We start from the raw sequence: 26,142 nt of genomic DNA on the forward strand, positions 1-26,142 counted from the left end.
CTCTCAGCCACATCTTTCAAGAATTTATGTTCATTTCAGAAGCAGTAAAGAATTACAAATTGAAAAACTGAAAGCGCTCCATGGAGGAAATAACTTACTTTGCTTGAGAACAGCCAACAAATTGCAGGTGCTTTCATAAATTAGATTCACCCATCGTTATTTCAACTCAAGTATTACTTTCTGTTATTGATTTATTGAACTTGTCATATTATCTCTTTGTGAAATTTATCCGTTATGAAACAATCTTATCTAAGTAAAGAACTCTCCGCTTCTTACAGTAGTATTTTTATTCAGTTACTGGCCCTTTCTCTTCCACCTAAAAACATGCACAAGCCTCTCTCCATCCTAAAATTTAAAAAAATTCCTTCTTGGCGCTATTTCCTACTCTAGTGAATGGTTCATGTCCCTCTTCTTTATGGTAGACTTCTTGAGAAGCCCTTATGTCCTAACTTCCCATTTTCTCTCTAACTGACTGCAATAGTATCATTAATAATAACAATAGCTAATATTCCTTGAGTGAATGATGTGTGCCAGGCACTGTGCAGCTTATATGTATTATCCAGTTTAAATCTTCCAAGCATCCAATGCAGTAGGTATCATCAGCAGCCCTGTTGATACAGACGAGAAGACAGAGGCTTAGAGGGTGTTTGTGTGTTGCTCACTCAGACAACAGAGTGGGTGGCAACAGAGCAACTCTAGTATCCTCCTGGAGATGCTGTCTCCATCACTGTTGCAATGCACAATGTGTACTGTCTCTAACAACTTCTTGCAACCAATCATAGCCTAATCATCATACCCACGGGTGTACAGTCTTCATTCTGCTCTTTCTTCCCACAGCAGGTGCCATTGTTGGAACTTTGAACTTTTCTACATCCTTCATTTCTATGATAATGTACAATTGTTGCTTCTACGTTTCTAACTATTTGACTTTCTGATTTGTCCTCCCATTCTCTCTAAAATGTTGGATTTTCCTTCTTCTTTTCAATGTCTCCCTTGGGTGATCTCAATGACTCCTATGTTCTCAGTGATCAGCTCAGTTCAAATTCCACTGTCCCTTTCTCCTGAACTCCAGGTTCATCTGTACTTACAGGTACTAGAAATACACAAGTCAAATTTCATTATGTTTCCTTTAAAGCCTGTTTCTCCCTCTGCATTTCCTCCATCATTTAAAACATAGATTATCTAACACACAAGCTGAAGAATGGGGGAAAGGTTTTCTTTTTTTTTTTTACATTTATTTCTTTTTCACGCCTGCATTTAATTGGTTACTATATCCTGTGTATTCTGAGTCTTTAATTTAAAAATTTGTCCATTCATTTCCATTACCATTCCTGCGGCTTTAACTCAGACTCTTACCCTATATTATCCCTTTTGAGGTCAAGTATTGTGTGTTGTACTTCATAGCAGTCCCTACAATAGCTAGCCCAATTTTGTACACAGATATAGATTATCAGGCACTTGTTCAGTGATAAAGTGAAAAAAAAGTGAAAGTGAAGTCGCTCATTCATGTCTGACTCTTTGCAACCCCATGGACTGTAGCTCACCAGGCTCTTCCATCTATGGAATTTTCCAGGCAAGAGTACTGGAGTGGGTTGCCATTTCCCTTTCCAGGGGATCTTCCTGGAAGATCTTCCAGGGGATGAAACCTGGGTCTCCCGCATTGCAGGCAGACGCTTTACCGTCTGAGCCACCAGGGATAGATGAATATCTATTCAACACTTAACATTTCATGAAGATTATTCTACTGTCTAATATTTACATAGAACTTGCTTTCATCAGACATGATTCTAAATACTTTAGCTGTATTACCTTAGCTAATCTTCACAAATTTATTCTGAAGTAGGTACAATTATTATGCCTGTTTTATAGATGTGGAAACAGAGAGAGGAACTGACTTGCTCAAGTTTATACAGCTAATAAATGGCAGAGCTGGAGTAAGATCACAGTCTGGCTTCAAATTCATGCTGTTAGCCATTGTTCTTCCTTGTTGTTTTAGTTGCTAAGTCATGTCCAACTCTTTTGTGACTTCATGAACTGTAGACACCAGGCTCCTCTGTCCATGGGATTTCCCAGGCAAGAACACTGGAGTGGGTTCATAGTTCCTACTCCAGGGGATTTCCCAACCCAGGGATTGAATCCAAGTCTCCTGCTTGGCAGGTGGATTCTTTACCACTGAGCCACCAGGGAAGCCCATTGTACTTTCTTATGCTTCCCTTTGTTCTGCTTCTGTGTATCAGACTGAGATCCCTATTATTTTCCATTAACAATTTTGATTTTTTTGTCCACTTCCTGTTAGATCTGATTAGACTGTCATTATTTTTATACTGCAATTTGGCTGACAGAGAGCTTTTTCTTAGATTCAGGAAAGTGTCAGTAATGTCATTTTCTTGTTCACTGGCTTTTATAGATTAGCAGTATTTTCATTATGAAATTTCCTTGCAAAATCTTTTCAACAAGTGGGAAGCCGCTGTAGAGCACAGGGAGCTCAGCTCTGTGATTTGTGATGACCTACAGGCGTGGAATGGGGGTGGAAGGGAGGCTCAAGAGAAAGGGGATATATGTATACTTACAGTCGATTCCCATTGTTGTACAGCAGAAACAAATGCAACATTGTAATGCAATTATACTCCAATTAAAAACTAAATTAAAAGGGAATCTTTCAGAAATAGAAACTAATCTACTGCAGCCAGCCAATAAAAATATAACATCCAATAGAAAAGAAAAATCTTTTCAAAAGGGGTATCCATTATATGAGTGCTCGTTAACTAGAGCATGTAGTACATAAATTCATTTCCCTGACTTCTTGGGTTCCCTCAAGGGAAGGACTAAGTGCAAGTCATTTTCTGGGGAGCTGACCCTCGGAAGCACAGGGAGGGAGCAACGCAGTGAGATACAGGGTGTGATAATGATGCCGCTCTGGGCTCAACCCCAATAGTGACCTTCAGAGAAGCCAGGTGAGATATACCTCAGAATCCCGTGCCTGGATGCAGTGCGGCTGCGGCACTTAGACCCCAACTTTCAGTCCCCGAGGGTTGATGGACGTCCCTGGCTGCTTTCCATCCCCTTGACTCCTGGGTTGCCACTATCTTTGGCAGAGCAAACTCCTGTGGTGCTGGAGAACCGGGAGGAAGAAGAGAGACATTGGTGGTGCTAGAGGTGGGAAGTTTTTAGATGGCTGCCAACTGCATCTAAGGTGAACTCAGGTGGGTCTGGCAGGTATGGGGCATGGTACCTACAGTCTCTGCTACACCTGGTAAAAGTGAAGTTGCTCAGTCGTGTCCGACTCTTTGTGACCCTGTGGACTGTAGCTTACCAGGTTCCTCTGTCCATGGGTTTTCCAGGCAAGAATACTGGAGTGGGTTGCCATTTCCTTCTCCAGGAGATCTTCCTGACCCAGGGATTGAACCCAGGTCTCCCACATTGTAGGCAGACGCTTTACCCTCTGAACCACCAGGGAAGTCCAAACCCTAACCTTCTCCATTTGGTGAAGGTCAGGATTAAGGTCAGGATTAGGACACTCTGATGAAGCAAACTAAGAAAGGAGGGCGCCAGCATCTATTTCTTCCTTTCTTTCCTCAGGATGTATTGAGTACCATATTTTGGCAATCATGTATTAAACATTAGCAGTAAAGTATAATTTCTTTAACATTTTCGGGCTTCCCAGGTGGTATTAGTGGTAAAGAACCCACCTGCAATGCAGGAGACAGAAAGAGACACAGGTTCAGTCCCTGGGTTGGGAAGATTCCCTGGAGGAGGGCACAGCAATTCTAGTATTCCTGCCTGGAGAATCCCATGGACAGAAGAGCCTGGCAGTCTGCAGTCCATGGGTTTGCAAAGAGTTGGACACGACTGAAGCTACTTAGCACACATGCAATATTTCCTTTCCACATTTAGAAGAGTATCTCGTCTGTCTCTTGGGAGCCTGCCAGGTGTTACAGGCTCCAGCAGCCTTTGTGCTTCCAATGCAAAACTGTGGGTTTCTGCATACTCTTCAAGGACAAGTGTCAGAATATTCTGGAGACCTCTGGAGGGCGCTGAAACACCAAGGAGCCCTCTTACAAAAAGTGTTGCAGGGAGCTGCTGACTATTCAAGAAAATGAACTAGAGGAAGACGATGATACCTTATTTACATATATGTTGATCTATAGGACATGTTTCAATATTATGTCATTGATGTATATAATCACGGCGAAACTAAAATTTTCTCTAAACACATTTTTGGCATTGTCACAATTCTATACTTGAATTTAAGAAAAATTAATTGAATAATCTGACATTCTAATGACATTGATTAGATCTCTGTAAAAAGTGGTATGAGTTATAAAAAGGTGAGTGAAAGTCAGTGTCTTACTTACAATACATTAGAAGGAGTGAACATTACATATAAGCAACCATAAAGCAAGGTGGAAAGTGATAAGATCCATAAAAAAAAATACCATGAGCTGTGAAAATTCTAAGATAGAAAAATTATTTCTGCACCAAGCAATCTATTATTTCTTATGGTAATATTAATAGCTAAGCCTAGCCCAAATGTCCTGGAAATTTCATTAAATGTGGCCTATTTGCTGGCCCACTTGCCAGCCCGCTAGTTGGAGTTTAATAATAAGCAGACTTGGGCTTAGAAAAGACAGACAGGTCCCAGATGGGCCTTTAACTCAGTGATAACTGCACTGGTCTCTAAAAATGCTCTCAAGAGGAAAAGCAAAGTCCTTCTCTAATTCTTAATTATAAAAAAATCTAACATCATGTGGTCTGCTTTTAAGCCACAAACTTTTAGGTATACAAAAGGAACACTGGAAACAAAAATTGTGCATTATTTGTATTGACAAAACTATTGTTGAGTTTTCTTGACCATGAAAACATTTTTCTCAACAAAGGTTTTATCATAAAATAGAACTGTTAGGTGTTTTTTTTCTTAACCAAAAGTCAATTTTTTAATGAAATTATGCACATGAAAGAGTCTATAACAGATATTTTAATAGAAAACCAAGTTCAGCAAAACTATTGAGAATTACAGTAAATAATATTTCATGCTCAAATAAGTAGGACCTCAGTATTTTTCATATTGGGTACAACTTGTGATCACTAAGTATATTTTTTCATTCTGTCCAAAGACTAAAAAAAAAAATGTTATAATGAATTGCCTGTGATAACATCTATTCATTACATTATCCACATACAGCATGTATTAGGTCTTTAAAAACACATTTCAGTCACAGTCTCCAAATTAGTATTTACATATAATTATATCGGAGAAGGCAATGGCAACCCACTCCAGTACTCTTCCCTGGAAAATCCCATGGACGGAGGAGCCTGGTAAGCTGGAGTCATGGGGTCACTAAGAGTTGGACACGACTGTGCAACTTCGTTTTCACTTTCATGCATTGGAGAAGGAAATGGCAACCCACTCTAGTGTTATTGCCTGGAGAATCCCAGGGACAGTGGAGCCTGGTGGGCTGCTGTCTCTGGGGTTGCACAGAGTCGGACACGACTGAAGCGACTTAGCAGCAGCAGCAGCAGCAGCATACAAGGTTATGGGAGGAACTTGCGGCTCAGATGGTAAGGAGTCCACCTGCAATGAAGGAGACCCGGGTTCAATCCCTGGGTCAGGAAGATCCCCTTGACAAGGGAATGGCAACCCACTCCAGTATTCCTGTCTGGAGAATTCCATGGACAGAGGAGCCTGGTGGGCTACAGTCTATGGGGTCAGAAAGAGTTGGACTCAACTGAGCGACTTACACTTTTACTTTCATGCATAGTTATATTTAATTAAATATAATTACAATTTCATATTTCATTATGTGAACCTGATAAGTGACTTTCCTGGTGGCGCAGTGGATAAGAATCAGCCTGCCAATGCAGAGGACATGGGTTCAATCCCTGGTTCGGGCAGATTCCACACACCGCAAAGCAACTAAGTCCAGAGAACCACAAATATGGAGTCTGTTCCCTAGAGCCTGTAAGCTACAGCTCCTGAAGCCTGCGTACTTAGAGCCTGTGCTCTGCTTCAAGAGGAGCCATTGCAATGAGAAGCCTGCACTCTGCAGCGAGGAATAGCCACCCCCACTCACTGCCACTAGAGAAAGCCCACAGAAAGCAATGAAGACCCAGTGCAGCCAAAAATAAATAAATAAATAAAATTATTAAAAAAAACTTCTCCTAACACCCAAATATGGAAGTATCAAGCTAAATTCCATTGTTTGATACAATGAATATTGCAATAGTGAATGTATATCATGGGAAGTCTATTATTATTTTTTAACATTTTTTTTCCCCCATGGAGTACTTGTTTTCCTTTAGGAAAAACAGTAAGAGAAAGATCAGTTTGCATGAAAAGCGATCTTATATAATCTCTAAAGCTTTTTCTGAAAACTTAAAAAATTATTCTAAAAGTCCTATTAGTTAGGAAGCTATCAGATTGATCATTTAGGTACTTCAAACTACACTAAGATTAAAGTAGATGATTGAGAACTTGTAATTAGTTTGTAATTCATCCATCCATCCAGCCCTTCAATAAGTGCTTTCCTTGACACTGAAGATACAAATAAGGAAGGACTATAGTCTGATGTAAAAGTCCACCATGTAAACAAATAATTATCATACATGAGGAGTCATAACTTGCTGGGTATTGCAAAGGACGGGTCAGTACATGCTATTTGAGGCCAACATGTGTCAAGAAGAAGCTGGTGTTAAGCCAAGTATGAGAGAATAAATCTGAGTTTACCAGGCAGGTGTAGAAAATGTGTGTGTGGAAAGTCCTCTGAGCAGAGTGTTGAATGCTCAGAAAATAGAAAGAAAAAAAAATATGACAGTTTTCAATTCAGTTCAGTCACTCAGTCATGTCCGACTCTGTGCGACCCCATGAATCGCAGCATGCCAGGCCTCCCTGTCCATCACCAACTCCCAGAGTTCACTCAAACTCATGTCCATCGAGTCAGTGATGCCATCCAACCATCTCATGCTCTGTCATCCCCTTCTCCTCCTGCCCCCAATCCCTCCCAGCATCAGAGTCTTTTCCAATGAGTCAACTCTTGGCATGAGGTGGCCAAAGTACTGGAGTTTCAGCTTTAGCACCATTCCTTCCAAAGAAATCCCAGGTTTAGGGAACCATAAACTGAACGGTATTGCAGGAGAATGGAATACAAGGAGTAGTTTCAGGCAAATGGTGTGAGAGGCTTCAGTATTATACTACAGGTCCATTATCTTACTCTGGAGGTAAGGAGCAGAGTAATTAGGGCATTGAGCAGGAAATGAACTGCTCAGAATTTTGCCTTTCGAAAGACCTCACCTGTGATAGTGTGAAGGGTAAGTTAGAAAACAGACAGACTGCAAGTACTGGTTTTTGTACATGTATTTCTACTTTCTCTATGAAATGTCTTCAGTCCTTCCAGATCCACCTATATTCACATCAGGTTCTTTAATCTGTGAGATTGGAAGTTTTACACTTCCACAAATTTCTCCCAGGACTCTCTTATTTATGGTCATTATTATGTCTGAAACTTACTTGCCCAATGGTGTTTCTTTTTAATTAAAAATTTTTGCTATTATTTTAACAGTTTTGAGATATAATTTACATACTAAATAATCTATTTAAAATACTAAATTAATTTTTTTGGATACTCACAGAGTTACGAAGCCATCACCACAATCAAATCAATTTTAGAACATTTCTATCACTTCCCCAAAGGAATCCGTATGCATTAGCAGACACTCCCTATTTCCCCGACTACCAGTTCTAGCCTTTGGCAACCACTCATCTACTTTCTGTCTCTATAGATATGCCTACACTTGATATTTCATAAAAATGGAATCATACAGTATGTGACCCCTTTTGACTGCCTTTTTAATATAGCATGATATTTATGATTCATTCATGTTATAGCATGTGTTAGTATTTCATTTTTATTGTCAAATAATATATCATTTATTGACATGTTTATTGTCAAATAATGTACCATGAAAATATTGACATTATTATAAAGAAATATGACTTTCACTTTTCACACTCCTACAATATTTGTTTATAATTTACCAGTTGTTAAAGATTTGGGAACAATGTCCAAACACTGTTCAAAATGTGAAAACACTTTTTGGCTAGTATGCCTAACGCTGCTATGAACATTCATTTATGAATTTTCATGGGGACATATGTATTCCTTTCTCTTGGATATTTACCTAAGGGTGCAATTGCTGAGTCACGTGATAACCTTTTACTCAACATTTTGAGGAGCCGCCAAACTGTTTTGCACAGCAGCTGCATCATTTAACGTTCCCACCAGCAGTGTCCAAGGGCTCCAGTTTCTCTAAATCCTCACCAACGCTTGTCATTACTTGTCTTTCTGAGTACAGTCATCCTAGTGGGCTGGAAGCATTATCTCACTGTGTTTTTATTTTGCATTTTCCTAATAGCCAATGACACTGAGCCTCTTCTCAAGGGCTTATTGGCTATCTGTATATCTTCTTTCGGAGAAGGCAATGGCACCCCCCTCCCGGTACTCTTGTCTGGAAAATCCCATGGACGGAGGAGCCTGGTAGGCTGCAGTCCATGGGGTCGCTAAGAGCCGGACACGGCTGAGTGACTTCACTTTTACTTTTCACTTGCCAGGAATGTCAATTCAGATATTTTGCCCATTTAAAAAGCAGGTTTGTCTTTTTGTTGCTGAGTTATAAGAGTTCCTTGCATATTCCAGATATAAATCTGTTATCAGATACATGATTTATATACATTTTCTTCCATTCTGGGAGTTATTGTCTCAATTTCTTGGTAGTGTTCTTTGAATCATAGAAGTGTTTAGTTTTGATGAAATTTGATAGATTTTTTTTTGTTATTAATACTGTTGGTGCTTTTGGTGTCATATCTAAAAGACTTTCCCTAACCCAATGATACAAAGATTTATTCCTATTTTTTTTCTAAGAGTTTTTTAGTTTAATCTCTTATATTTACTTCTGTGATCCATCTGGAGTTAAATTTTTTTGTATGTAGGTAAAGAGGGAAACCAACTTCAACTCATTGGCATGTGGATATCTAATTGTACCAATACCATCTGTTGAAAGACAATTCTTTCCCTTTGAATGGTCTTGGCATCCTTGTCAAAAACCAACCAAACTTAAAGGTGAGGGTTTATATACGGACTCTCAGTTCTATTTCACTGATCTATAAATCTATCCTCATGAAATCACCACTCTCTCTTTTTCTTTTTATTGGAGTATAGTTGATTTACAATGTTGTGTTAATTTCTGCTGAACAGCAAAGTGATTCAGATGCACACACACATTCTTTTTTATGTCCTTTTCAATTATGGTTTATCACAGGATATTGAATATAGTTCCCGGTGCTATACAGCAGGACCCTTGTTGTTCATCCGTTCTGTATATATTTGTATCTGCTAATCCCAAACTCCCACTGTCCCTTCCCCACTCTCCTTGGCAACTACAGGTCTGTTTTCTGTGTCTGCATCACCACACTCTCTTGATTAATGCAGTTGCATGATACGACTTGAAGTTGTCAGGTGCCTGAGTCCTCCAACTTTGTTCTTTCTCAAGATCATTTTGGCTATTCTGGGTCTCTTGCATTTTTTAAAATACTTTTAGGATCAACTTGTCAGTGTTTGTAAAAATCTCGAATGAGAATTTAATAGGGACTGTTTTGAATGTGCAGATCAACCTGTAGAATACTGTCATCTTACTATTAAGTTTTATGAGCAAGGGATTTCTATCCACTTATTTGGATCTCCTTATTTCAGCAACGTTTTGTAGATTTCCCCACTAACTTTACTGAGATATAATTGAGGTATAAAATTATATATATTTAAAGTATACAATGTGATGATTATATACATAGGTCATGAAATCATTACCACAATCAATTAACACATCCATCAACTTGCATAATTACTTTTTTATGTGTGGTCTATAAGATCTATTCACATACTCACCATGCTGTGATCCTCATAATGTATTCATCTTATAACAGTAAGTTTGTACTCTTTGAATAACATCTCATTTCCACCACTCTCAGACTCTGGCAACCAACATTCTACTCTGTGGGTCTATGAAATACAAACTTTTTTATTCCATATATAAGCAACACCATGTGGTATTTATTTTTTCTGTCTCACTTATTTCACTTAGCATATGCCCTCCCAGGTGTATCTATGTTGTCACAAATGGCAGAATTTACTTTTATTTTATGGCAAATAATAGTCCCTTGTGTACCTATACCACATTCTATTTATTTATATGCTGCTGAACAGTTAGACTGTTCACATCTTGGCTACTTGTGAATTATGCTGCGATGATCATGGGAGTGTAGAAATCTCTTTGAGATACTGATTTCATTTTCTTCAACTATATACAAAAAAGCAGAATAGTGGGATCATTTTAATTTTTAAGCTTTAAAAATTTTTTAATTTAAAAATGTTTTTGAGGGAACTCCATATTGTTTTCCACAATGGCTGCACCAATTCTCATTCCCACCTAACAATGTACAAGGGTTTCCTCCTGCACTGTTGGTGGGAATGTGACTTGATGCAGCCACTTTGCAGAATAGTATGAAGGTTCCATAAAAATATAATCTCTAATCATATGATCCTGCAATCTCAATCCTGGGCATATATCTAAAGAAAACTCTTTGAAAAAACACAAGCACCCCAATGTTCAATGCAGCACTATTTGCAATAGCCAAGACATGGAAGCAACCTGTGTCCATCAGAAGATAAATGGATAAAGATGATGTGGTATATATACAACAGAATATTACTCAGCCATGGAAATAATGCTATCTGCCACAACATGGATGGACCTAGAGATCGCCATACCAAGTAAAGTCACACAGGAAAAGACGGGTATCATATGATACCACTTATATGTGGAATCAAAAACAGTGATACAAATGCAATTATTTTCAAAACAGAAACAGACCAACAGTTATAGAAAACAAACTTGTGCTTACCAAAGGGGAAAGGTGCAAGGGGAAGATAAATTAAGAATATGGGGTTAACTACACATACTACTATATATAAGGAAAACAAACAACAAGGACCTTCTGTATAGCACAGGGAACTATATTCAATATCTTATAATCTATAATGGAAAAGAATCTGAAAAACAGTATGTGTGTGTGTATGTATGTGTACATATATATATAACTGAATCATTTTACTGTGCACTTAACACAGCATTGCAAATCAACAACACTTCAATAAAAAAGAAGGCAGTGGCACCCCACTCCAGTACTCTTGCCTGGAAAATCCCATGGATGGAGGAGCCTGGGAGGCTGCCGTCCATGGGGTCTCTAAGAGTTGGACACGACTGAGCGGCTTCACTTTCACTTCTCACTTTCATGCATTGGAGAAGGAAATGGCAACCCACTCCAGTGTTCTTGCCTGGAGAATCCCAGGGACAGGGGAGCCTGGTGGACTGCCGTCTATGGGGTCACACAGAGTCGGACACGGCTGAAGCGACTTAGCAGCAGCAGCAATAAAAAAAGAAATGTTACCTTCTTTTCTATTTTTGGAAAAATTTATGAAAAATTATAACTCTTATTTTAGTGTTTGGTATAAATTACCTGTGATGCTGCCTGGTCATTGGCTTTCCCTTGTGAAATGTTTTTTGATTATTAACGAAGTCTCTTTACATGTTAGAAGTCTATTCAGATTTTCTATTTCTTTTTGAGGCAGATTTAGTAACTTGTGTCTTTTTAGAAAATTTTCAATTCATCTAAATTACCTTTTTTATTGGTACACTCTTATTCATAGCCTTCTTTCATGATTCTTTTTATTTTTGTAAGGTTGGTGATAGTGTGCTCTCTTGCATTTCTGATTTTAGTAATTGCAATCTTTTTAAAGTTTTATCAAGTCTGTTGACCTTGAAGAACTAACTCTAGCTTTTGTTGATTTTCTTTATTATTTTATCCATTTCATTTATTTCAGTTCTAATCATTATTTCTCCTTTATCCTTGCTTTGGGTTTAATTTGATCCTCTTTTTCCAGTATCTTAAAAAAAAATTATTTTTATTTAATTGGCTGTGCCAGGTCTTAGTTGTGGCATGTGGGAACTAGTTAGTTCCCTGACCAGGGATCAAACCGAGGCTCCCTGGATTGGGAGCACAATGTCTTAGCCACTGGGCCACTGCAGAAGTCCTCCCAGTATCTTACTGCTACTGCTAAGTCACTTCAGTCATGTCCGACTCTGTGCGACCCCATAGATGGAAGCCCACCAGGCTCCTCTGTCCTTGGGATTCTCCAGGCAAGAACACTGGAGTGGGTTGCCATTTCCTTCTCCAGTATCTTAAGTGAAATGTTTAATCATTGTTTGAGATTGTTTCTTTTTTTCCCTGCTATGCAGGTGTTTGTTGTTCAATCGCTAAGTTGTATCTGACTCTTTGTGAACCCATGAACTGCAGCACGCTAGGCTTCCCTGTCCTTCGCTATCTCCTGGAGTTTGATCAAACTCATGTCCACCAAGTCACTGATGCCACCCAACCATCTCATCCTCTGTCATCCCCTTCTCCTCCTGCCCTCAATCTTTCCCAGCATCAGGGTCTTTTCCAGTGAATCTGCTCTTTATATCAGGTGGCCAATGTATTGGAACTTCAGCTTCGGCAATAGTCCTTCCAATGAATATGCAAGGTTGATTTCCTTCAGGATTGACTGGTTGGATCTCTTTGCAGTACCTGGGACTCTTAAGAGTCTTTTCCAGCACCACAGTTCAAAAGCATCAGTTCTTCGGTGCTCAGCCTTCTTTATGGTCCAACTCTCACATCCATACATGACTACTAGAAAAACCATAGCTTTGACTATACAGACCTTTGTTGGTAAAGTGATGTCTCTGCTTTTTAATATGCTGCCTAGGTTTGTCATAGCTTTTCTTCCAAGGAGCAAGTGTCTTTTAATTTCATGGCTGCAGTTACCATCTACAGTAATTTTGGAGCCCAAGAAAATAAAATCTGTCACTGTTTCCATTGTTTCTCCATCTATTTACCATGAAGTAATGTGATCACAAGTAGGTGTTTACAACTATAAATTTCTCCCTAAGAATTTCTTAGCTTCCCTGGTAGCTCAGGTGGTAAAGAATCCACCTGCAATGCAGACATAGGTTCAACCCCTGTGTTGGGAAGAGATACCTGGAGAAGGGAATGGCAACCCACTCCAGTATTCTTGCCTGGAGAATTCCACAGACAGGGGAAACCTGGTGGGCTACAGTCCATGGAGTTGCAAAGAGTTTGACAGAACTGAGTGACTAACATGCATACATATGAGAATGGCTTAAATTACATCTTGTACATTTTAGTATATTATATTTTCATTTTCACTCATTCATCCTAAAATATTTTCTAATTTTTTTTTGACTTCCTCTTTGACCCATTGGTCATTTAGTAGTGTACTGGTTAAATTCCTCATTATTTGTTAATATCCCATATTTCTTTTTGTTATTAATTTCTAATTTCCACTGTGATCAGATAAGTACTTTCTATAATTTCAATCCATTTAAATTTATTGAGGATTTTTTTATAGCCTAGCATAGTCTATCCTCGGAGAAGGCAATGGCACCCCACTCCAGTACTTTGCCTGGAAAATCCCATGGATGGAGGAGGCTGGTAGGCTGCAGTCCATGGGGTCGCTAAGAGTCGGACACGACTGAGTGACTTCCCTTTCACTTCCCTTTCACTTTTCACTTTCATGCATTGGAAAAGGAAATGGCAACCCACTCCAGTGTTCTTGCCTGGAGAATCCCAGGGATGGGGGAGCCTGGTGGCTGCTGTCTGTGGGATCACACAGAGTCAGACACGACTGAAATGACTTAGCAGCATAGTCTATCCTGAGCACATACTCAGACAAATGTGTGTTCTGATGTTGTTGGGTGAAATTTTCTATAGATGTCCATCAGACTGTTTTGCATATAATGTTTAAGATTTCCATTTACTTTGTTGATAGTCTACTTTGATGTTCTATCCTTTATGGGGGAAGGTAGTGAACTCATGAATTGTTTTTGCCAAATTGTCTATTTTTCTTTACATTTCTGTTTATTTTTATTTCATGTATTTCAGAGTTCTGATGTTGAGGGCATATAGGTCTATAGTTATTATAACATTCTGATAGTTTGACTCTTTCATTATAAATATCCCACTTTATCTCTAGTACCATTTTCTTTTCATTTTAAAGTCTATTATATTTGATATTATTGTAGTCACTCTAGCTTTCCTTGGTTGCTGTTTACATGATTTTATCTTTTTCCATTCTTTTATTTTCAATCTATTTGTATCTTGGAACCTAAGAAGCTTCTTCTGTAGACAGTAAATAGTTGGGTCATGTTTCCTATCCAATTTGACAATTTCTGCCTATTTATTGGATTATTTAACCCATTTGCATTTAATATTATTATTATTATAGATGGATTTATGTCTTTCATTAAAATTTTTATTTTCTACTGTCTAATGTAATGGCTGTTTAATGTCCATCTAGAGCAGAGACATTACTTTGCCAACAAAGGTCCATCTAGTCAAAGCTATGGTTTTTCCAGTAGTCATGTTTGGATGTGAGAGTTGGACTATAAAGAAAGTTGAGCACTGAAGAATTGATGCTTTTGAACTGTGGTGTTGAAGAAGACTCTTGAGAGTCCCTTGGACTGCAAGGAGATCCAACCAGTCCATTCTGAAGGAGATCAGTCCTGAATATTCATTGGAAAGACTGATGTTGAAGCTGAAACTCCAATACTTTGGCCACCTGATGCGAAGAGCTGACTCATTTGAAAAGACCCTGATGCTGGGAAAGATTGAAGGTGGGAGGAGAAGGGGATGACAGAGGATGAGATGGTTGGATGGCATCACTGACTCAGTGGACATGAGTTTGAGTAAACTCCAGGAGTTGGTGATGGACAGGGAAGTCTGGCATGCTGCAGTCCATGGGGTCGAAAAGAGTCGGACATGACTGAGCAACTGAACTGAACTGAACTAATGTCTTTTTGTTTCTGTTCCCCCTACTGCTCTATTTTGAATTAAGTGAATATTTTCTAGAGTAGTACTTTAATTACTGTGATTACTTTTTCACTATTTTTAAACTTATTGTTAGTGATTGCTCTAGGGGTTACTATGTACATATTATCAGAATCTATTTCAGATTTAAACATACTTAACTACAGTGTGATATAGAAACATTACTTCCATGCAGTGTTAGTCTCTCTTTCCCCTTTCCCACTATGATTGTTATACATGTCACATGTATATATGCTATTAATCCACCAATAGTACTATCTTATATAGTTTTATATGTATTAAACAGGCTGAGAAAAGATGGGAACAAGTTTATTAGAGTTTGTTAGAGTAAACTTTCTAATTACTGATTTTGGTTCCCTATGTATGTTCTAAGGATTCAAGTTACCATCAGGGGTCCTTTCCTTAGTACAACACAGCTTTGCTCTCATCTACCTTCTTGATGTTGTTCTTGTCAAATATATTACATTTCTATATGTTCTGGTCCGACAGTACAATTACAAGCAAAATATACAATTGTACTTTAAATTAGTTAAGAAAAGAAATATGAAGATATATTCATTTATACCATCTTATAACTAGAATGAATTATTGTGTTTATTGAAAAAGCTAAGTTTAAAATAAAAGATTGAATATTGTGTGGCTCCATCCACCCACTTCCTAACTCATATGTTGAAGCCCAATGTGCTTGTGTTAAAAGGCGAGGCCCCTGCAGGTCATTAGGGTTAGATGAAGTCATTAATGGGAGGCTCCCATGAGGTTAGAATTCTTACCAGAAGAAGAAGAAACACCAGAGCTTCCTTTCTTGGCCATACACACAGAGGTTGTATGAGTACCAGGTAAGGTGATGGCTGCCTACAAGCCAAGATAAGAGGCCTCAGACTGTAACCCACCCTGCCAATATCTAGATTTTGGACTTTTCTAGGCTCTAGAACTGTGAGAAAAAATGTTTAAGTCACTCAGCTTATGGCATTTCACTATGGCTTTATGGCAATGGCAGCCTGAGGTAAGATATTAAATTAACACCATCTCATTTAAAAACATCTCTAAGATTTGTTTTGACAAAGAGGGCTTTTCTTAGTTCTCTCTGTCACTGACTCCCTGGTGAACTGGTTAGACTATGGTTCTGCTTGTTGTTTTTAATTATAGGAGCTTTTTTAGGGGGTGTGAGTGCCCTAATAGGTTAAGTATTAGTTTCTTTAAGATATATTAATCAATTGAAAAAAATTAAAAAGCCATTGGAACTAAAGGAGCAAAAGATATGAACAGGAGGAAATATAAATTGTTTTTAAACATATAAAAAGATTGTCAACCTCACTTATAATTAAAAAATACAAGTTAGAGCTATGCAAAAATAACATTTTCATGTGCAAGATTAGTAAAAATAAAAAATGATAACATAGCCCCAATATTGTTGATGGGAATATACAGTTACAATAATCTCTAAACAGTGCTTCTCAAAACCTATCAAAATTACAAAAGCTCATCTTTTAATTTCAAAGTTCACTTCTTAGCATTTATTCAAAGAGATACTAGTATATATGAAAGATGATATGTGTATTTAGTCATTGCTGCATTGGTTGTAATAGCGAAAAGCTAATAATCTCTTAATGGGAGGTTGTTGAAATAAATTGTCGTACATCAGCTTTAGAATGTGATGTGCCTTGGCTGACAGCATGGTGACAGATGTGATGGACGCAGTATCTTGAAAGGCATGGATTAGGCTTGCTTGCTCTTGTGCTTCTACTGCCTCGGCTGCTATTCCACTGGTCTTGGGAAGAACGTAATATAGAACCCACCAATCAATTTGCAGAAGTGTGAGCCAGCGCAGCTTAGCCAAGTTTGCCAACCAAGTCCAAGCCAAACCATCTAATCCTCAGCCACCATACAGATGCATAAGCTATGCTTATAAAGAATTGTTTTAAGCCACTGAGTTTTCAGTGATTTATTCATTTTTTTTTTTATTCAGTGAGTTTCAGTGGTTTATTACACAGCAAGTGAGGCAGCTAATTACACTGTCCAGTGAATACTGTCTGCCCATTAAAGAATTCTTTAATACCCAAATAATGTAGAATCTCTGAGTCTCATGGTTCAGTTAAATGTGGTTCAGAACAACATGCAGTGTTCACTTTGTGAATGGAAATTTGTGAAATGGAATTTGCATACACTTGCATAAGATCTAACTGGAAAGATACATACAGAAACCTGATAAAAGCTGGTTGTCTGTAGAGAAGTTAAATGGAAAGTCAAGGAACAGGAGTGAAAGGAGGTTTTCCTTTTATAACCTTTCTTCCACTTTTGAATTTTCAACAGCTTAAATGCATTATATATTCAAAAAAAGAAATTATTTTTTTAAAACTCAGTCTATTCATAGACCTCCAAATTCTTCTATTATCTAATAGAACAGAAAAAAAAATCTAAAATCAGTTAACTTTTTATTCTCTTGACAAGGGCCAATTTTGCTTCAATAACTGCAGAATCTTTATTATTTCCTTAAATTAGGAGTTTGAACGATGTTTATCTAGGAGTAGAACTCTATTATTATTTCCTTGTAGCTAGAATACATATGTAAAGGACTCTTAAAACTCAACTGTAAGAAGACAAATGACTCAATTTAAAAATGGACAAATCAATTGATTAGACGCTTCATGAAAGAAGAAAATACAGGTAACAAACACACACATTAAAAGGTGCTCAACATCACTGAAAAATTAAAAGCAAAATTAGATACCACTACACACAATTTAGTATATCTAAGATTTAAAAATCTAATGATATCAAGTATTGGAAGGATGTGGAGCAACTGGAACTCTTCTTCACTCACGTAGAACGAACACTTTTTTCACTAATGGGAAGTAATGTAAAATGGTATAATCACTTTAGAAACTCAGTTTGGCATTCCTGATAAAGTTAAAAAAGAATCTACCATATTACCTAATTCCACCTCTTGATATTTGCCCAAGAGAAATGAAAGTATATGCCCAGAGACTCAAATGTGAATGTTTATCACAGCTTCATATGTGATAGCCACAAACTGGAAAAAGTCCAAATGTCCATCAATAGGTAAAGGGATAAACAAATTTTCCTATATCCATATCACAGAATACTACTTAGTAAAGAAATGAAAATGAATTTCTGATACTCATAACATGTATAAATCATAAATTAATTATGCTGAGTGAAAAAAATCCAGATGAAAAAAGAGTACATACCATATGATTCCATTTATATAAAATTCTAGAAAATTCAAAGGAATCTATAGTGACAGAAATCAAATCAGTGGTTGCCTGGGCATGGCTTGGGGTGGGGGTGACATGTAGATAGATTACAAAAGGTCATGAGAAAACTTTTGAGGGTGATGAATTCATTAATTTCCTTGAATGATGGTTTCAAGAATGCTTGCATATGTCAAAACTTACCAATTTGTCATTTTAATTATCTACAAAAGAAACTTGAAGAAGAAACCAAATGTTAGGATTTGTCAAGCTGAATAGTTGACAAACTTTTGTTATACAATTCTCTATTTCTAATGTGTTTTCTACATTTAATACCAAAATATTTTAATTCAATTTTTAAAAGTGAAAGCCAAGTCACTCATTCGTGTCCAACTCTGCGACCCCATGGACTGTAGCTTGCCAGGCTCCTCCATCCATGAGATTTTCGAGGTAAGATTACTGGAGTAGGTTGCCATTTCCTTCTCCAGGGAGGAAACTAGATTTCTCTCACTTGAGCTGATTTAATAAACTGATGGAAACAATAATTTCCATGAAAACAGGGCTTTTATCTGTTTAATTCACCATTTCATCCCCAGTTCTCAGGACAGGGCCTAGAAGCCCTTACACCCTTCCAAATTACTTATCTAACACATAATGAATAAACTCAATTTATTCACCCTACTGGTTATTTTCTTAAAGAAGATTTCCAATTCCTTATGGTAAAGCTTAGAAGTTACGGAACAATTGTAGTGATTACCTGTACTGTGGAGGGTGCCAAGAGAATCAGAAACCTTTACAGGGTAATTACTTGTATTTGGGCAGCTTGCACCAGCAAAGCCCTACTGTTTGTTGATAGGTGGCATCCGGTCTGATTATTAAACATTTAGTGGTCAGTGACTGAACCATACTAGTTGTAAACTATTTTGAATATCACCCCTTTGCAAATGTCATCACACCAGTACTTTCTGGGTTCAAGTCTCTCTTTATGTCACACATTTATCCTGCAGGCTTTTGTTCAAGTTCAAAATAGGTATCCTTTGACATGCATTTTGTACCCAACTCCTTTATTCTAACATTTTAAATGAATTAAAATATTTGTTATTACCTACAGAAGACACATAACATCCACTCATTGTTCAGGCCATAAGATTTGATGTTAGCTTGATTTTGTTTCCCTAAACATTTTTTTGCACTGCCAAGGTAATGTGATAAATTTCTATTCCAAAAATTACAATATTTTCAGTCTTCTCTTCTGGATTTTTGTATGGGGGAGCTAAACCAAATCTGTAAATATTTGCTTTTTGGCTTTAAATATCTCACGCAGTGCTACAGGCAACTTATTGACCTATGTCCTTTAGCTCACCGGATAGGACTTGGAAAATAGACTAAAGACACCTGGGTCACATATCTAAGCTTTGGCCCAAGTCTATCTGCTGAACCTCTGCCATGGACATGCACTAGACTGCCTATCAATGTGCCAGAATTAGAAAATTTTTAAGAAAAATTTCTGGCTTTGGAGATGGCTCTATTTGGAAGACAAAGTGAATTCCATACAAAAAGGCACATTAGTAAACATTTATTGAACTGTATTAAATTTAATTGAAATTAATTAAATTTGGATGGTAGCTACAACTGCAACTGCTCCCATTGCTGGGCTGAATTCCAGTTTTGGTTTAGAACCCAGTTTAGGCAAGGACTAGATAAATGGAAAATCTTCAATGTCAACTTCAAAGTTGAATTAATTTACATTAGAAAAAGAGTATTAGGTAACACTACTGAATTAAATATTTATTACAATTTCTTTTGAAAAGACAATAATTACAAACAAATAAGCTAGGTCTTCTAAGTGAATAAGTTCACTGTTCTATCCTTTCCTCTAGGTATTTTCCAGCTTCCTTACAGTAAATTTGACTCTTCCATCTAGAATTATTAGGATTTCTCTTGGACATCATTTAAAATATAGAAGTTATCTGTTATATCACATGTTTTAGAATTATAAATGCCTGTATTCTCCCCTCCATGCTGAATAAATCAACACGATTTATAGATTCTACCTCAAGTATTTATATGGGCTATTTTCAACCTTTTTAAAAACAAGCATTTTATAAAGCCTTTATATAAAGCATACCTTCATGTAAATTTTAAAAATACATATTATACTAACTATAATATAAAGAGAAATAAGAGCATAATTAAATAATAAATAACAGGTAGTATAATATATAAATGACTATACTGCTGCTGCTAAGTCGCATCAGTCATGTCTGACTCTGTGCGACCCCATACATGGCAGCCCACCAGGCTCCTCTGTCCCTGGGATTCTCCAGGCAAGAATACTGGAGTGGGGTGCCATTTCCTTCTCCTATGTCTATACCAGAAGACCTAATGAAATGCAAATGTCATCACACCAGTACTTTGTGGGTTCAAGTCTCTCTTTATGTCACACATTGCCCAGGTGGCATAGTGGTAAAGAATCTGCCTGCCATGTAGGAGACCAGGGTTTTATCCCTGGGTCAGGAAGATCCCCTGGAGAAGGGAATGGCAACCCACTCCAGTATCTTTGCCTGGAGAATCCCATGGACAGAGGAGCGTGGTGAGCTACAGGGTCGCAGAGTCAGACACGATTGAGTGACTCACACACACACACTTATAAACAGGCTAGGACTTGAGAAATTAGACTAAGATTCAAATTAACAGTGAAAACAGTTTGTCTTTACATTAGACATTTTGAAATAAGAATTACTGTAAATGCAATAAATATAAATGCACATAGATACGGTTGATTTGTATTAGTGATTCAAATACCATGAGCAACACAGCTGTCAGAGACACAATTTTGGTCGCGTCCCAAATAAAACAATATATATTTTTCCTTTGATGAACACAGTAGCTGCCTTCTGGAAAATTCAGCGTATACTAAAACCATTCTATAAGTATTTGCAATTTAAATGTAGGATGGTTGTTTAGGTTTTTCACCTACAAGAATGCCTAGATGGATACTTGAACGTCATGTGGGAAGCAGGATAATTTTTCATTGTATGACACTGTCCCTTTAATTGCAGGATGTCTAACATCCCTGGCCTCTGCAGGCTAAATGCCAGTAGTTCTCCCCGTTGACTGAAACAACCAGAAAATGCTTCCAACAAATATCCAAAATGCCCACTAGGGGCAGTGTCACCCTGGAGAACCACTGGTCTACATAACTGTTCCTGCCTTGTCAATCTTTTTAACACTGCTTTGGTTTATAGTTCTTCAACATCTATCACTTGGCTCTCCCAATTTCTCTGTGTCCCTAGTCTCTCTGCCTGTGAATTTATCCTTCAAATAGATCGCGAAGGTGATCTTTGTAAAATACACACCTAATCACGTCATTTTCCTGCTGAGTATCTTTGGAGGCTTCCCAGCTCTACAGGATGAAATCAAACTTTTTCGAATAGAGGGCAGTAATCCTATCCCAGTTCAGTTCAGTTCAGTCGCTCAGTCGTGTCCGACTCTTTGCGACCCCATGAATCGCAGCACGCCAGGCCTCCCTGTCCATCACCAACTCCCAGAGTTCACTCAGGCTCACGTCCATCGAGTCAGTGATGCCATCCAGCCATCTCATCCTCTGTTGTCCCCTTCTCCTCCTGCCCCCAATCCCTCCCAGCATCAGAGTCTTTTCCAATGAGTCAACTCTATGCATGAGGTAAACCCATGCTACTACCACTCTCCAATGTGTGCTCTGCTGTGGTCTTCCCCATGTGGTCTTTAGAAATGAACAAGTTTTCTGAGTCTTTCCACCAACTTGGCGATCTTCTGTCTGGCAAGTTCCTACTAATAATTCAAAATGCAATTCAGGTATTACTTCCCCAAAGAAGTCTTCTTCAATCTCCCTAGTCCACCCTGCCCTTTGCACTCACCCTGTTTTGTAACTGGTAGGTAGCCAGTGTTCATCACTAGACTGTGAGATGTCTGAAGGCAGAGATTTTTATCCTATCTATCTACCTTTATATTTTAAGAACATCATATAGGTAGAAGTATACAGTAAGGTCTTAGACAGTTAAACACATTTAAAGTTGAATAATCCTATAATGTTATTTGGAAAGTTCTGCAGATTGCTATAGAATTATTATTTTTTTTACCTTTCAATATTTTCCCATTCTTAAAGAAACATATATTTCCATCCAGTTCAGTCTTTCTAATATTACAGCCTTTTAGCTTGTTCTATTTTTTGTAATTATTTAATTTCTGATAAATCCTGAAATGGCTTCGCTTTTTCTTTTACCAGCTTCAACTCCCATTGTATTGACTCATGAAACAAATATGTCCTTTCAACCCATTCCGAAGTTGATATTTTTACTTAATTTAGTGTATATATCTCAGATAAGAAGCTTCTTTCTTTCTCAAATGATTTGAAATCAGCACATGAGTTTTCTTTTTAGTCATTAACAATTAAAAATATTTTTCATGAATGTTTAACTTTTTTCACACAAACTGTCAAGTTGATTGTTCTGGTTTTAAGTGTTGATTCATGGTTTTACAGCATGTGTGGTTGATGTTCACCAATGTTTAATTTTGTTTTAGAAATTCTTCAGATTTGAGAGTGTTCACCTTTTTCAGTTCCTTTGCTAATTTGCAAAATTAACTAGTCTCAAATAATCTTGATGTTTCTGCTGGACCACATGGTTTCTCTCTTCTGGTTACCATTGGGGTAACCATAATCATCCGTCTTTTATTTTTTTTTAAATACTACATTGTTCTTTGCCTTCCCAGAATTTAACAGCAATATTTCAAAAATTTACTAATGACTTTCCTTTGGGTCATTAGAAGAAAAATGGTTGCTGGAGAAACAATGTGTTGCATAAATAATAGTGCAGAGACATTTTCCTGGAGGCTACAATGTGACCTATGAAATACACTAGATTGGTTCTTCTCCATTAGGACATTCAGATCCTTCTTTTATTTTGGAAGGGAAGAATAAATGGAGGAAAATGTGCTTTGAAATTCTCTGTCCTGCTTTAGAGCATGTAAATAGCATCACACACAAAAAATTTTCAAGCTGTCAGGAGTTAAGCAAGTATGATAATTTCGGATAATTAAATGCTTAAGACAATCAAAATAGAACTCATCCTAGTAAGCTTTTCTCACTTGAAGGAGAGTTCTTCAAAAAGTAGTTACTGATCTTACTGTCTTTCAACAGGGCAGTTTTTAAAATGTGGTAAAACAGTCCACACTACATTTTGCAATCTTTAAAACAAAGAAAGTATGGACACAGAACGAGGCATAGTTGTTTTAAAATTTTAAAAATCATGAATAATATAATACATCGACTATGATCCCATTCATATAAAAAATATTAGAAACAAAAGTAAAATATATACAAACAGAGAGACTGGAAAGATACACACAGTAAACTGCCCTCAGTGTTCTGCAATGAAAGCTTTTATTTCTGTCTGTTTCTTCCACCAGGTTATGAACTCTTTTGTTACCAGACCAAATATAGGATGCCCAGTTAAATTAGAGTTTCAGGTAAAAAGTGATTTTTTTTAAACACAGGTACATCCCAAATATTGCACGGAGCATATTCATACTAAAAAATCATTCATTGTATACCTGGAATTCAATTTTAACTGAGTGTCCTGTATTTTTATTTGCTAAATCTGGCAATTCTACTTGAAGGAGACCTTAGACTATCCATCCTTGGACTCCTATAACTAACATAGTTACAGTGAGTTGGTGGGTACAGAACAAATGGCGAGCGGGAGAGTAATGAAGATTAACACAATAATAACAGGCAATTTTGCCAAGCATGTTAGATATCTTATCTCAATTCTCATGGAAATATCATAATGTTTTATTAGTGGTCCTATTTTACAGGTGAAGAAACAGAAGTATACTGAAGCCACACAGTAAGTGGTGGAGCTAAAAATGACCCCACATTTCTGAGTCCTGATTCAGCAGCCATAACCAACTAACTGCCAGCTGCAGGCAGGTAGAAGAAAATAAGGAGAAAGCGAACCAGGGGAGAGGCTTTGGTTCTGCCTAAGGGATGCAGTGTAGGACTTTGCACAAGTGCCTCAATTTTGCCTAGAGGTGGAATGTGAGATACACATGAAAAGCAGACAAATCTGGGCCCAGTCCTTACCTCCACCACACATTAGAACAAGTTATATAATTTATTTTGGCTTCAGTTTTCTCCTCTTTAAAACTGGAGTGAGAGAATCTACCTGAGGACTGATGGGAAGAACAAATGAGATGATTTCTGTAAAGTGATCAGCAGGAGGTTTGGCAAGTAAAAGACACTGTCAATGTGAATTAGTCTCAGCTCAGAGCCCCAGTTTTTTCATTTGTAAAACAGAATAATTATACGAATAACTACTGGTATCTATATTGCCGAGCTGATGTGAGATCAGATGAGAATATATCTTTCTAAATTCTAAAGATACTTAGAATCTTCTTACTCTCCTCAATAGAGCAGAACCAGAATACCAAGGCAGAGCATTAGTATTTTTTTTCCCATGAATAACTAATTTTGTTTAAAAATTATCATACAGTAAAACTGATTCAGTGTACAAGGTTCTGTAAATTTTAACGCATGTCTAGACTTATGTAACCACCACCACCATCAGGATACAGAACATGACTCCAGCTTTTGAGATTCTTTTTTTGAAAATGTTTCACATTCGTATTACAAAGCACTTTTAAAAACAGGAAAAAGATTGAGATAAAAGTGCTGAGGATGCAAATGAACAAAACTGGCTTTTTGCACAAATTTTTTGCAGTTTTCACGCCCTCTAGGTCTCACCTGGGCCCTTCTTGCTGTTGGCGGTGCAGTCTATTTCTTCCCACAAAAGTAATCAAGAAGTGACTTGAGAATTGGGACCTTTCCTTCACACTAAAGGCAGGCCCATGTCATAGGCACAAACTTCGGCATTCCTTATTGGATCCTTTTTATATTACCAGATCTTACTTTTTTGCAACTGTTTTCTCAGTTTTCTGAAATGAAGAACCTTGAATAACCAGCACTTTCTCACTCTTTTAGGGAAATTATTTTTTCGGGACAAAAGAGACAGACACTCATTGAGAGAACAAGAATAGAGCTTTCAGGACCCCAAACCTCTCCGGGGTAACAAATCCTCTCTGTAATCAATCATTCCCTGTCTCCTACCCCAATCCTAGCCTCTCTGCTCCTTGCCTACCGGGCGCATCCTGCGGCGTCAGACTTGGGTTACCAAACTTCTGTTCTCCCTGGCGGCCTCCCACCCCCACCCTGCGAACTCTCCCATCTAACTGACTTGCACTGACACACGGCTGCCACGTCTGGGGAGGGGGGCGGGTCCGCTTTCCGGTGACTCACGTCCTCGCTATTTGCCTTTTGTTTCTAGGACGCTTTGGCGGCCGTTTTCGTCCCTCTGCTTTTAATTTGGGGAGCAGGAAAACTAATGAATCAAGAGTGAATCTCTTCTCCACCCATCTTTCCCCCGCTCCCTTCTTCTTCCAGTTGGCTCTCTTCCCTTCACAAGTTCCGTAACTATCCGAGAAGTGCGGGGGGCGGGACAGGTGGGGACGGATTAATTACACCTAAATCCGAAGTTGGCAGTCTAAAGCATCAGTTGGCTGGGGAGCCTTTCCGAAACTCCCTTGCAGGCAGCTGGGCGTTTTCGTGCTGCCGCTGTACATTTGCAGCTCATTTCCCTACGCTCCTGCTCTGTTATGCCTCAATCTACCTGGTTACCGCTTTAAGTGCCCAGATCAGGGCGAATTTCACGAGATGCACGAGCGGTTTTGTTCCAGTCCAAGGTAAAACCCAGTATGCAAAATGAGGAACCACCAAAGGATGCCAGGGAAAGGGGGAGAAAAAGGGATTCCCTCACCTTTTCCGGCACATTCCTTGTCAATTTCCACCAGAAGGAGGCGCGCGGTCTAGATCCCCCTCTCGTCTCCTTTCTTACATCCCCC

General features: G+C 38.1%; 1 long non-coding RNA gene across 1 annotated transcript; it reads right to left on the bottom strand.

The window, feature by feature from the left end:
• LOC133253726 (uncharacterized) lies at positions 1 to 26,142 on the bottom strand. Its single transcript, XR_009738400.1, has 3 exons — positions 26,058 to 26,142; positions 2,966 to 3,112; positions 1 to 608 (listed from the first exon to the last, which is right to left on the bottom strand). It is a non-coding gene; the product is annotated as an uncharacterized LOC133253726 (long non-coding RNA).

Source organism: Bos javanicus, chromosome 9, assembly GCF_032452875.1.
Source record: "Bos javanicus breed banteng chromosome 9, ARS-OSU_banteng_1.0, whole genome shotgun sequence".
NCBI classification, from domain to species: domain Eukaryota; kingdom Metazoa; phylum Chordata; class Mammalia; order Artiodactyla; family Bovidae; genus Bos; species Bos javanicus.